This window comes from Pyrgilauda ruficollis, unplaced genomic scaffold (assembly GCF_017590135.1).
Source record: "Pyrgilauda ruficollis isolate IOZ18807 unplaced genomic scaffold, ASM1759013v1 scaffold78, whole genome shotgun sequence".
Lineage (NCBI taxonomy): Eukaryota > Metazoa > Chordata > Aves > Passeriformes > Passeridae > Pyrgilauda > Pyrgilauda ruficollis.
Genome location: NW_024529710.1, coordinates 1597549 through 1607530, shown reverse-complemented (window position 1 = coordinate 1607530; position 9982 = coordinate 1597549).

Below are 9982 nucleotides of genomic sequence, written 5' to 3'. Positions count from 1 at the left end.
AAATTACTGTGTAGTTCTGTGTCCAACTCTCACCATTATTATTTGATTCTTGAAAGGATAACTCTGAGTTTAGTTGGACAGAAATAGAACCACCCAATTGTAATGGATTTAGTCTCCATTTATGACAGCAGAAATTGGGCCACACTGTTACTCAAAATAGAAACAGCACTCATTGTCACAATTTATAACTTCATCAGGAGTTAACTTGGGAGCTGCAAGCTGGCAGCAATAATTCATACATTGTTGCAAACTGTATTTTCATAATTTCTGTTGATACTGGCAAAGTACTTGTTTTGGCTTTCTGCATGTTGCAGTCATTAGTATAATATAACATAGCCACTCAGATATATTTAGGGGAAGGTCATTTTTATACAAATTATTATGTACTGGGAAGTTAAACAAACAACCAAGTTAAAGATATCAACAATCCCACTCCTTGATCCATGCCAAAGTGAATTTTAAACACTAGTTTAAATTGGTTCAATTGGAGGAAAAGTCAAGCACTGATTATGTCAGTTGGAAGAGAGAGGACATTGCATTCCCTTTTATTTGAGGCCTTACCTGGAATGCTGCTCCTTGAAAATGGCTAAATACAACCGTAAAGCTAGAAGTGCTCAAAGACAAACCAGAACACACTTGGTCACTATACCATTAGCAAGATTACTCATCCTGTTCATAATAATGAAAATTCCTACTGAGACTTCACTGAGCAGAAAGTACAGTATCCTGACTATTTATTAACAGCTCTTTGGAATGTGTTTCCAAGGCACAAAAGGACACTGACCTTGAAAATAGTATTTGGGTGGAAGTAAAAGTCCACAGTTTTCATTTTGCAAGTTTGTAACCATAAAAGTTACAAAACAAGTCACTTTTGAGAAGTACTCATCTTTTACGCTCATTAGATTGCAATCCAGCGATGACTGAACATGATATTTAAACAGTAGTGTTTTTGCCAATGAGTTGCATGATCAACACGAACTGCTAATGTTTTCTATTCTAAACCTTCTCAAAATGTCAAGTGTTCTTGTCAGCTGAGTGGAAGTGGCATAAAAGTAACTTTTGAAGTTGTTGTTGATGAGATACCCTTGGGAAACAGTATATATACTGAAATAATATTCACAATATTCTCTAATCTGCCCTGCTGCAAAATAATTAGGCTCCAAACTCACATGTCCATTGATGGTAATGTAGCACAGTCTGGGTCTTCTTTCCAAAAAAGACACCGAGCATTCTTAAATAACACAGGTCTTTTGTCCTGAATTTTCTTAAGTGGCAAGAAAATAAAAACCTAAATTAAAGAAATCAGTTTTAAAAACCTAGACCTGATAACTATCTCTGTTACAACCCTCATAATTCCAGCACTGTTAATTTTTAGGGTTTTTTTTTACACAGCATATCACCAGGACAGCAGAAAAATTCACAGTTGTCTGAGTCACACTGGCTATAGCAGATTCACAGATTTCTTGATTCCCGCTTTCTTCTGTGCCTTGGAACATCAGACAAAGGTAAGGAAACTAGTGCATTACCTAAGAAGACCTGGGCTCACTCCCTGCTACTCATGGTTGTCATGTGTGAACCTGTACAAGCCATACAGAATGATTTCGAATAACAAACTGAGGCAGAACTTTGATGTTCCTGTCCAGAGGTCTCGCAGCCTCAGTAAGGTGCCTCGAGTGCTATTTAGGCTCTTGTAGGACACAGTTGCTCCTCCTTGATTTCACCCTATTGCAGCAGGAAGACCCACAGGCTTCTAGGTTTTTGGCCCAAAGCAGTGCTGATGTTACACCATTTACAGCAAAAGCCATGAATTAATTTGTTTCTAAAGTTCCAACTAAGTCAAGATCATCACCAACACTGTATTTCCAGTGCCATGGGTCACAGGTGTTGCAGTTCAGGTGTTTCTTGGAGTCCCCTTTTTGAATACTAAACAAACTTTTTTTATTCAAAGTATTTTCCAAAAACTTAGTTAGACAGCGGCAAGTTTATGGACTACTAGCACAGGGACTGCACACTTGTGACCACTGTTTGGTACTTTATTCACACATCAGAGAGTCACAGAATGGCTCAGGTCAGAAGAGACCACAGTGGGTCACCTGGTCCAACTTCCCAACTCAAGAAGGGCCATCCTAGAGCACGTGGCACAGGATTGTGTCCAGAAGGTTCTTGAATATGCCTTTTCCTCAGAAGGTGCTGAAATGCCACAAAATCTCTGTTCACTTGTTGAAAGGCAGATTGGTATTTTATGCTGCTGTTCCATGTACAAGTGTCTGATTGCAATAATAAATGGTATTTTGGACAGGGAAACTCAGTTTTCAGTTTTAGCACGCCACAGCAACTACAGTGGTACAAAGCACAAGTGTTTATAAAGATGAGCTTTTGTAAATGGCACTTTATGGGTAAAGTGAAAATAAGCATAAAAATCTAAAAGCAGGGTAGAATTTGGTATGCATTTTTATTATTTGATTTTGTACCTGCATTTTTTCACTTGACCTGTAGCAAGCATTAGTTAGGATATCAGTTCCATTAAATAAACATTTCAGAATTTGAGTGCTTTCAAATTGCTAACTGCTCATTTGTGATCATTTAGTAACACTCAGTGATGATGTCTCTATAACAAGTAATTCATGTCTAAACTGGCTTTCACACTGCTGAAATGTAAAAGTTCAAGCATGCTGGTAGAACAAGTTGTCCTCCTAAGAACATTTCAAGGTCATTTCACACATTTAATCGCATCTGGTCTTGTAACTATGACACTCCTGGATCTAAAATCCTATTTTCACCCAGGTAATATACAGTACTGCAACCTCATTTGCATTGTATTCACAAACTTAGCAAGTGGGTTGAAAAATGCACAGGGATATCCAGCAGATAGGTTAACCCACATCCAGAGATATCCAGAATGTGGGTTATGTACAGGTAGAAGAGGTGGAAGAGCACAGCTGCCACATCCAGGTCAATGAGATGCATCTGGGTTCTCAGCCCATCCTTGCCTCAGCTGGCTTCCCCTGTAAACCAGGCAACCAGGCCAGCTGGAGATGCTGCTTAGCAGCTCACCCTGCAAGGAGGGCACTTTCACTATTAACCCAAACTGCTCACACAGTCCTGACAGTTGTAAAGCCCAGCATTTTGCAATATTGACTCACTGCCATGAAGTATTACATTAATCTTTAGAACAAAAGGTAGGAGCTTTCTTAGTTACTAACAAGGACCACAAACTCCTTAATGAAGTACAGAGACATAAATGCAACAAAAAATGTCCTACCAGAATGAATTTTTAACCAAAACATCAGAAGCCAGGGGACTGATTAGAAGCAAGAGGCTACTGGTTTTTGTATGAAGTAATAGTGACTTTAATGCTTATAGTTTTCAAGTGAGTTTTTTAATCTTCACATACATCCGCAATGAAGGAAGGCAAAACAATTCTGCCTGTGCTACATGGGGAAGACAAGGCAGCAAGAATACAGAATCTGCCCAAGGCCAGCATGAGGACTGGAATGCCTGGCTGCCAGCCCCATTCTCAAAATACATAGTTCCTTTCAGAGAGAGCAGCTGTTTGTTCTCTGATACTTATAGAGCATCTAAGATTATTTCCATTGACGTTAATAATCTGTGCAGTCCAGTGAGAACAAAATTGGGTCATAGATTTTTAAACTGGCCCAATTTCACTGAAGACTCCTGGTAAACTCATGGTTGCACACAACTCTGTAATTATCAGGTTCAGTTTGGGAAGCTGAGTGGCACATGCGGAAGGCTGGGGCAGTAACACAAAAGCTGTGCACTCAGCTTTGTTCTGCCACAACTATGGCCAGTCTTTTGGTCAGGACAATGACTGCAGCCTGGAATGAAGCTGAGGGTTGCACGCACTCTGTGTATCCTCCCATGCCATCGCTAGAGGTGTGTACCTTCTGCAAGGAAAATCCAAGCATTTCCCCAGCCTGTGACCGATGCAGGCACTGGAGACGTGAACACACAATACCTTGGACAAAAAGGCTTCCTCTAGGATATATGAGCATCCATCTGCATTTCAGATGTGTGATGGGCTTGTCCATCACATGACAAAGGGAGCATTGTGGGGTTTGAGGGAAAGTGGCTAATGAGGGTGTATAGACAGGAAAATTGTCCCAGCAAAGCAGGATCCAGATTTGAAGCCCATCGCCAGGTAGGATGTTCTTCTTATGCTCTAGTATCTTTGTGAGACCTTGGGCAAAACATAAGCATTTAAACTTTTTTCCACAGCAAAGAGGAGGATATTATATGTTTTTAAATGCTATGTTCACCAAAATTTATCATTTTAAAGCAGCAGAATTGCATTGAAGCTGGGGGACAATACCTTGTGACTGCAAGAAAGACCTCAGTGCTTCTGACTTCCATCGTGTTTCTGCACAAGCAGGACACAGAAGTCAGAAGCCATGAGCCACTGACATTTGTATATCAGGAACAGTAGCATTTAAATGAACATGCGAATTTCCATGAAGAAATTTGTCCTTATTACTTTTTTTTTTTTTTTCTTTTTGAGCAGTGATAGGCAGAGTAAAAATGGATGTCAATCTGACTGCTTATTACAAACTTTCTCCTGCTTTTTCTACCAGATTTGGCCCTAACTATATGTCCAGAGAAGCATACTGAGACACTATAGGCATTTCAGTGGGGCACTCCGGACCTCCTTACTGTCGCTGAAGAAATGCAGGTACCACGAAATGATAATTAAGCCCACCTAAGAATCCCAAAGTGTGCCAAACAGCTAACACCGAGTCTTGTGTAATAACCTACAATTAGCATGTAATGCCCAAGGCATTTGCACATTGACAACATGGCTTAATCCAGTAATAAAGTAGGCTAAAATGATTATTTTAGCTAATAGTATTTTAACAGAAGTGAAAATACAGAAAAGAAGCTACAGAAACATATTGATTTCAGTTGTGCCTCCCTGACAAGTCTGTATAGATTTTGTTATTTGTGGTCCATTTTTTCAAAATGGACCCAAGGCAAATGTAGAAATCCCTGGTTGTATGAAATGGATGGTTGTGCATCAAAATGAGGGATTTGCATGTTTAACTGCCCATATTTGTATCCTTCTATCCAGTTTGCATATGCAAAGGCAAAGATTGTTATATTTATCGGTGCATAAATGAAAGGAGAAGAGATAAATGACCTGGTTTGCAGAGGTGCTGAGCACATGCAGTTTCCATTTATTTCAACTGGAGTGTGAAAAACAGGCCCTAAGTGACTGGCTCAAGCTCACACAATGCATGATTGTCAGTGCCAGGAAGAAAACCCAGAAATCCTTCCAGTCTAATCCTCCCAGTCTAAATCCTCCCCAATCTAAACTCTAGACACAGGCTCTCCAAGAAATAAAAGAAAAAAAAAAAAAAGAAAAAAAACCCCTGTCCAATAGCCTGACCACACTCTTATTCCTATCTTAATTTGCTAAGAGAATGAAAAAAATGGGACATGAAAAACTCCTGCATAATCTTTAATGACTAGCAAATAATGCCAAGTAGGGCAAGTAAATATGTGTGAAGCATTGCTCACACACCCATCAACTTGCATGTGTGTCACAGATGGTTTTAGTGAAGAGCCAAAAAGAGAAGGAGAGAAAGGAAAAGGAAAACAAGTCTAGATAAAAAGTAAGCTAGAAAGAGAGACAAAGATATTCTCTGTTATTTAAAGAACAAAAACCAGTTAAAAATGCTACAAAAACTAATGATTAAAAAAAAATTACTATTCCCTTTCCTTGATAACATGTAGGCTAATCTCTACATAAATAGAAATAACAGCCCTTTGAAATGGCAATGATTTGCTTGGAAAACATTCATTAAAAACGTCCTGCAATTATTGACTCTATCATTATTTCTTGGCAGCAGCTGAGTCTCACTGCATCTTGTGTTGTTTCTCCAATGAAAAGCAGAGCATTGTTTGGGAAAAAAACCTACAAAAACAGAAACAAAAAAAAAAAAAATCAGACCAAAAAAAACCCCACAAGGACATTGTGTTTGAAATATGTGCTTGGTGACATGGAGCTGATTGCCCAAAGGAATCAGGATACATATATTTGTATTATTGTACACGTGAGTAGCTTGAATCATGTACTGCTCCCTCTCTTTGTTTGGATTATGCAGCTTGGCTGGGCAGCCATCCAAAAGATTCACATTAAATTCTAGCTATATTCAGCACAAAAGTCATCTAGCATCAGAGGATCAAAGTTACATCAACCAACAAGCACTAAGGAATTGATAAGCCACTAAAATTAGGTCATCTCCTAGCAGCTGCTTTTGATGGATGAAGTAGAATTTAGCCTCAGGTTTTCTATTTAAAGATCTGTTACAGCATCTTTTCCTGCAGCTACAATGAGAACACAACAAAGTGTAATGCTACTGATTAAATGTTTAATCATTACTCTTTACTCTTCTGATTGTTTCTGCCATGGCACAGATTTACAGCACATACTATTTGCAGCTTTCCTAGCCCTTTTTAAACTGACATTAAAACAGTCCTTAGTTGAAAAACATAATAAATTATTTTTTTTAAATGTAGATAAAAATCTTTCAAAGCTGTTTACTTGCCACACTTAAAAAGACAGATTGTCATTTATTGGAACTGAAAATGGATATCTAAGCAATTATCCCACCACTGTGCCCTCTGGAAGGTTCAGCGCATCACTAGGAACTGTGTGAATACAATAGTACATATTTGTGCATAAGTACATGGGAGGGGGCTAAGGAAATTCTTATGTTTTTATGAATTTTATTTGTGGCTATTTTGGTAAATGATCTCATTAATCTAATTAACACATACTTTTAAAAGTACTAGCTAGTGCACTAGGCTATCTTTGGTCATTAGCGACCGGCATTTTAATTGCTAGAATACAACATATGCCCTACCAAGACATGCTTGTGGTATCAGGGTAATACAAATAGTGCCATCATTATCATCATTAGCATCAAAACCATGAAACAGCTTTAGAAGAGAGTTCAAAAGGAAATAAACAAGAAAAACTGAATTAGTTTCAAATGCATAGAACCTGCCCTTGACCTGTTCAGAAAGTCGGCTGGCTGCAGCCTGTGTAAAACAGTGTTGTGTCATCATTTCACAAATGATGCTAATGCAGAATTTCATTGTCAGGGTTTTCAATATCACATCTCTCATGTCTTTTAAAATCACTAGAATATTATCTAAATAACATTGAGAAACAGGAAAGGAAAAGAAACTATATCTGTCCAATGTAAAAAATGAAGTAAATAGTTGTCTGCCTTTCCAAGTAAAAAAATGATAGGAGAGAAAGACTGAAAAATATAGTACATGACAATGCCACATAAGACACATAACTTTCTACAAATGACAGACACGTGCATGCTGCTCCAAAGCAGTCATCCTCTGTGTTCCCTTCTGCCAGCCTTGTAAGTGGGCTGTTGCTGGGTAAGAGTCGTAAGAGGTTGAAACACGCTGTCGTTTCCATTCCAAATTTGGTGTGCCTGGTCTTAAGTGCTTGCGAAAGCAACATTATGCACTGTAATTCAAAGTCTAGAGCTAGCTTTTTCCAGCTACATACCTCTTCTTCAACAGAAAGCCTAAACTGGGGCAGGGGGGAAGAAGGGGGGGATGTGTAATAATATGTCTGGAGTAGACGACACATCTGAAACTTTTTCTTTTCAAGAAAGAATCTTTACAGGAAGAATGTAAATGAGTTTAATTTATCAGTTCTGCTTAGTACTCTATTCTGCTTGGATCTCAAGCTAATCAGCTTTGTCTTTTGCTTGGGGCCCCAGAGAAAAAGCCAGCCAGGGAGCCAGCTTGTAGGTGACTATCTGGCTCATGGAGTAGGACATCTGGTGAGATGGGGATGCTTTGATGCCACATAAATTTCTGACAACCTCAGCTGAAGGCTGTCTGTCATAACATCTGCTGTCTTACTGCGCTATGACCATGCTATGCATTGAGCATATCTGATATTATACTATGTAAATCTTGGGATTTTAGTTTTGACTGGCCTAAGTAGAACAAAAATGCCTCTTCTGTGCTCTAGCTGGCCTCCTTGGCATATTTTGGGATTAACATCCTTTCTGTTCATTTGTTTACTAACAGTTACCTCATCATCTCCTAAAAACTGTGTGCTTAAGGCAAAACTGGCCAAAGATGCCAGAAAGCAACAAGAGTTTGGTTTACATGGTTTACTTTGTGATATTGCATCTCTGCATTGATCTAAAGAAATAAACACAATGTTTTCTATTGTTAAACAAAATACACAACCCTTTTTCCACTGAATAAAACCATGTATTCTCACTAGGTCTACAAAGTTTGTTTAATTGAGGGTAGAAAAGTAGAATAACATTTTCAGGAGAAACTGTATTATCCTGGTAACCTTTTCTGGTAGTGGATCTCATTTAACATTAAACCAATTACTGAATATTTACTTCTTTCAAATTATTATTATTCTTGACAGTGACAAGCACACATAAATGACACTGGGAGTTTAGTTTACACAGTATACTGAGTCTGATACTAATTTCAACGCAATGTAACATTACTTGATCCATGACCATATACTAAAACTTGATTGTTCCAAAATGGACCTCAGGCACTTCTGAAAAATCCAATGGGCCAATTTATCATTTGACAGTTTACAAAAAATTACTTTTTTTAATTATTGTTTAAAAAAAAAAATCTTTCTTTCGCCTGTTTCTTTTCCTAGGGTCATTTGCTTCAACAAATGTGATGATCAGAATTTGGGGATAATCTAAGAAGGAAGAATAGCTGCCCTTCTCTTTTGTTCCATTAGCAGCTGCACCTACTGTCAATATTCTTGAAAAGATAAATGGATATAGAAATAAAACACCAGGAAAATATATATATATATATATAAAAAGAAGTCAGTTTCTCATATTTAGGGCATTTGTCTGGTACACTACAATTCTTAGTTTTGATAAAATGCTGTGTTTTTAAATATCAGATTTGTCATTGTGATTGTGAGAAACTGTACTTGTTAAAAATAATGTGAGGAACTGAAAATAGATCATATCACATTATTATGAGCTGTAGTTCTATTCAACAGGTATGAAAGCTCTAATAGTGGTAGGTCTTCTTGCTTTACCACACATGGTTGCTATGCATTATGTTCCAAAAACAAATGTACGAACCTCCTGACAAGAGTCAGTAAGAAGAGGAAAACTGTGGTTACACATCTTATTAGATGAAAATACCTGCTTCTTTTAGGTCTTTTTGCCTCTGCCCATGTCAGAAGAGTTGTGCCATCCTATCTGTATCTTCTTGGAAGGGCAATATGTCCTATTTCCACTTAAAGGTTGAGGGTTTGGCAAGGAACGTTCTGATCTTCTAAGAGTGAACAAACATTGTGCAAGATCTCATTACAGAGTTCCCAAGTTGCCAGCCTAAAATGCTTTACCAGGCAATCACTATTTCCTGGGTATGCTTATGTACCACAAGGAGCTTGATATTTATGCAGCTTGCAGTATGCTCCGCATATAAAAATCAGCTACAAGAGAGGAAAAGTGTTTATGGAAGAAGAGGTTGGTATACACTGACACATTTTGATGGGTTACTAATATAAACAAGCCAAAGCAAAGATTAAGCTGACAGTATGAGGTTTGGTTTGTGGTCATGTGTACTGAGGAACCAGCTGTGCCAGCTGTCTTTCAGAAAGTGTTCATGTTGTTTTCCATACCCATGAGCTGCACTGGAGAAGTAAACTGAAAAGAATAATTAGACTCACAAAATCAAGCCCTTGAACCTGTGTAAATTAAGCAACAGGATTAAGGTTTTTCTCTGCCTCTTAAGTGAGCCCCCCCATAATGCTCTCCAAGCTCAGTTTCCGTGGCCAAGTTCAGTTACTTCATACCTACAGATAAGTAAATAATATAAAACATGGTCAGGTATTTTGCTGGAGCCTTGCCTTCTTTCAGTGAATGGGCAGTTACTCAATACTTATGTTTGTCCTACTCATTCAGCATGAGATCTCAGGTGTCAT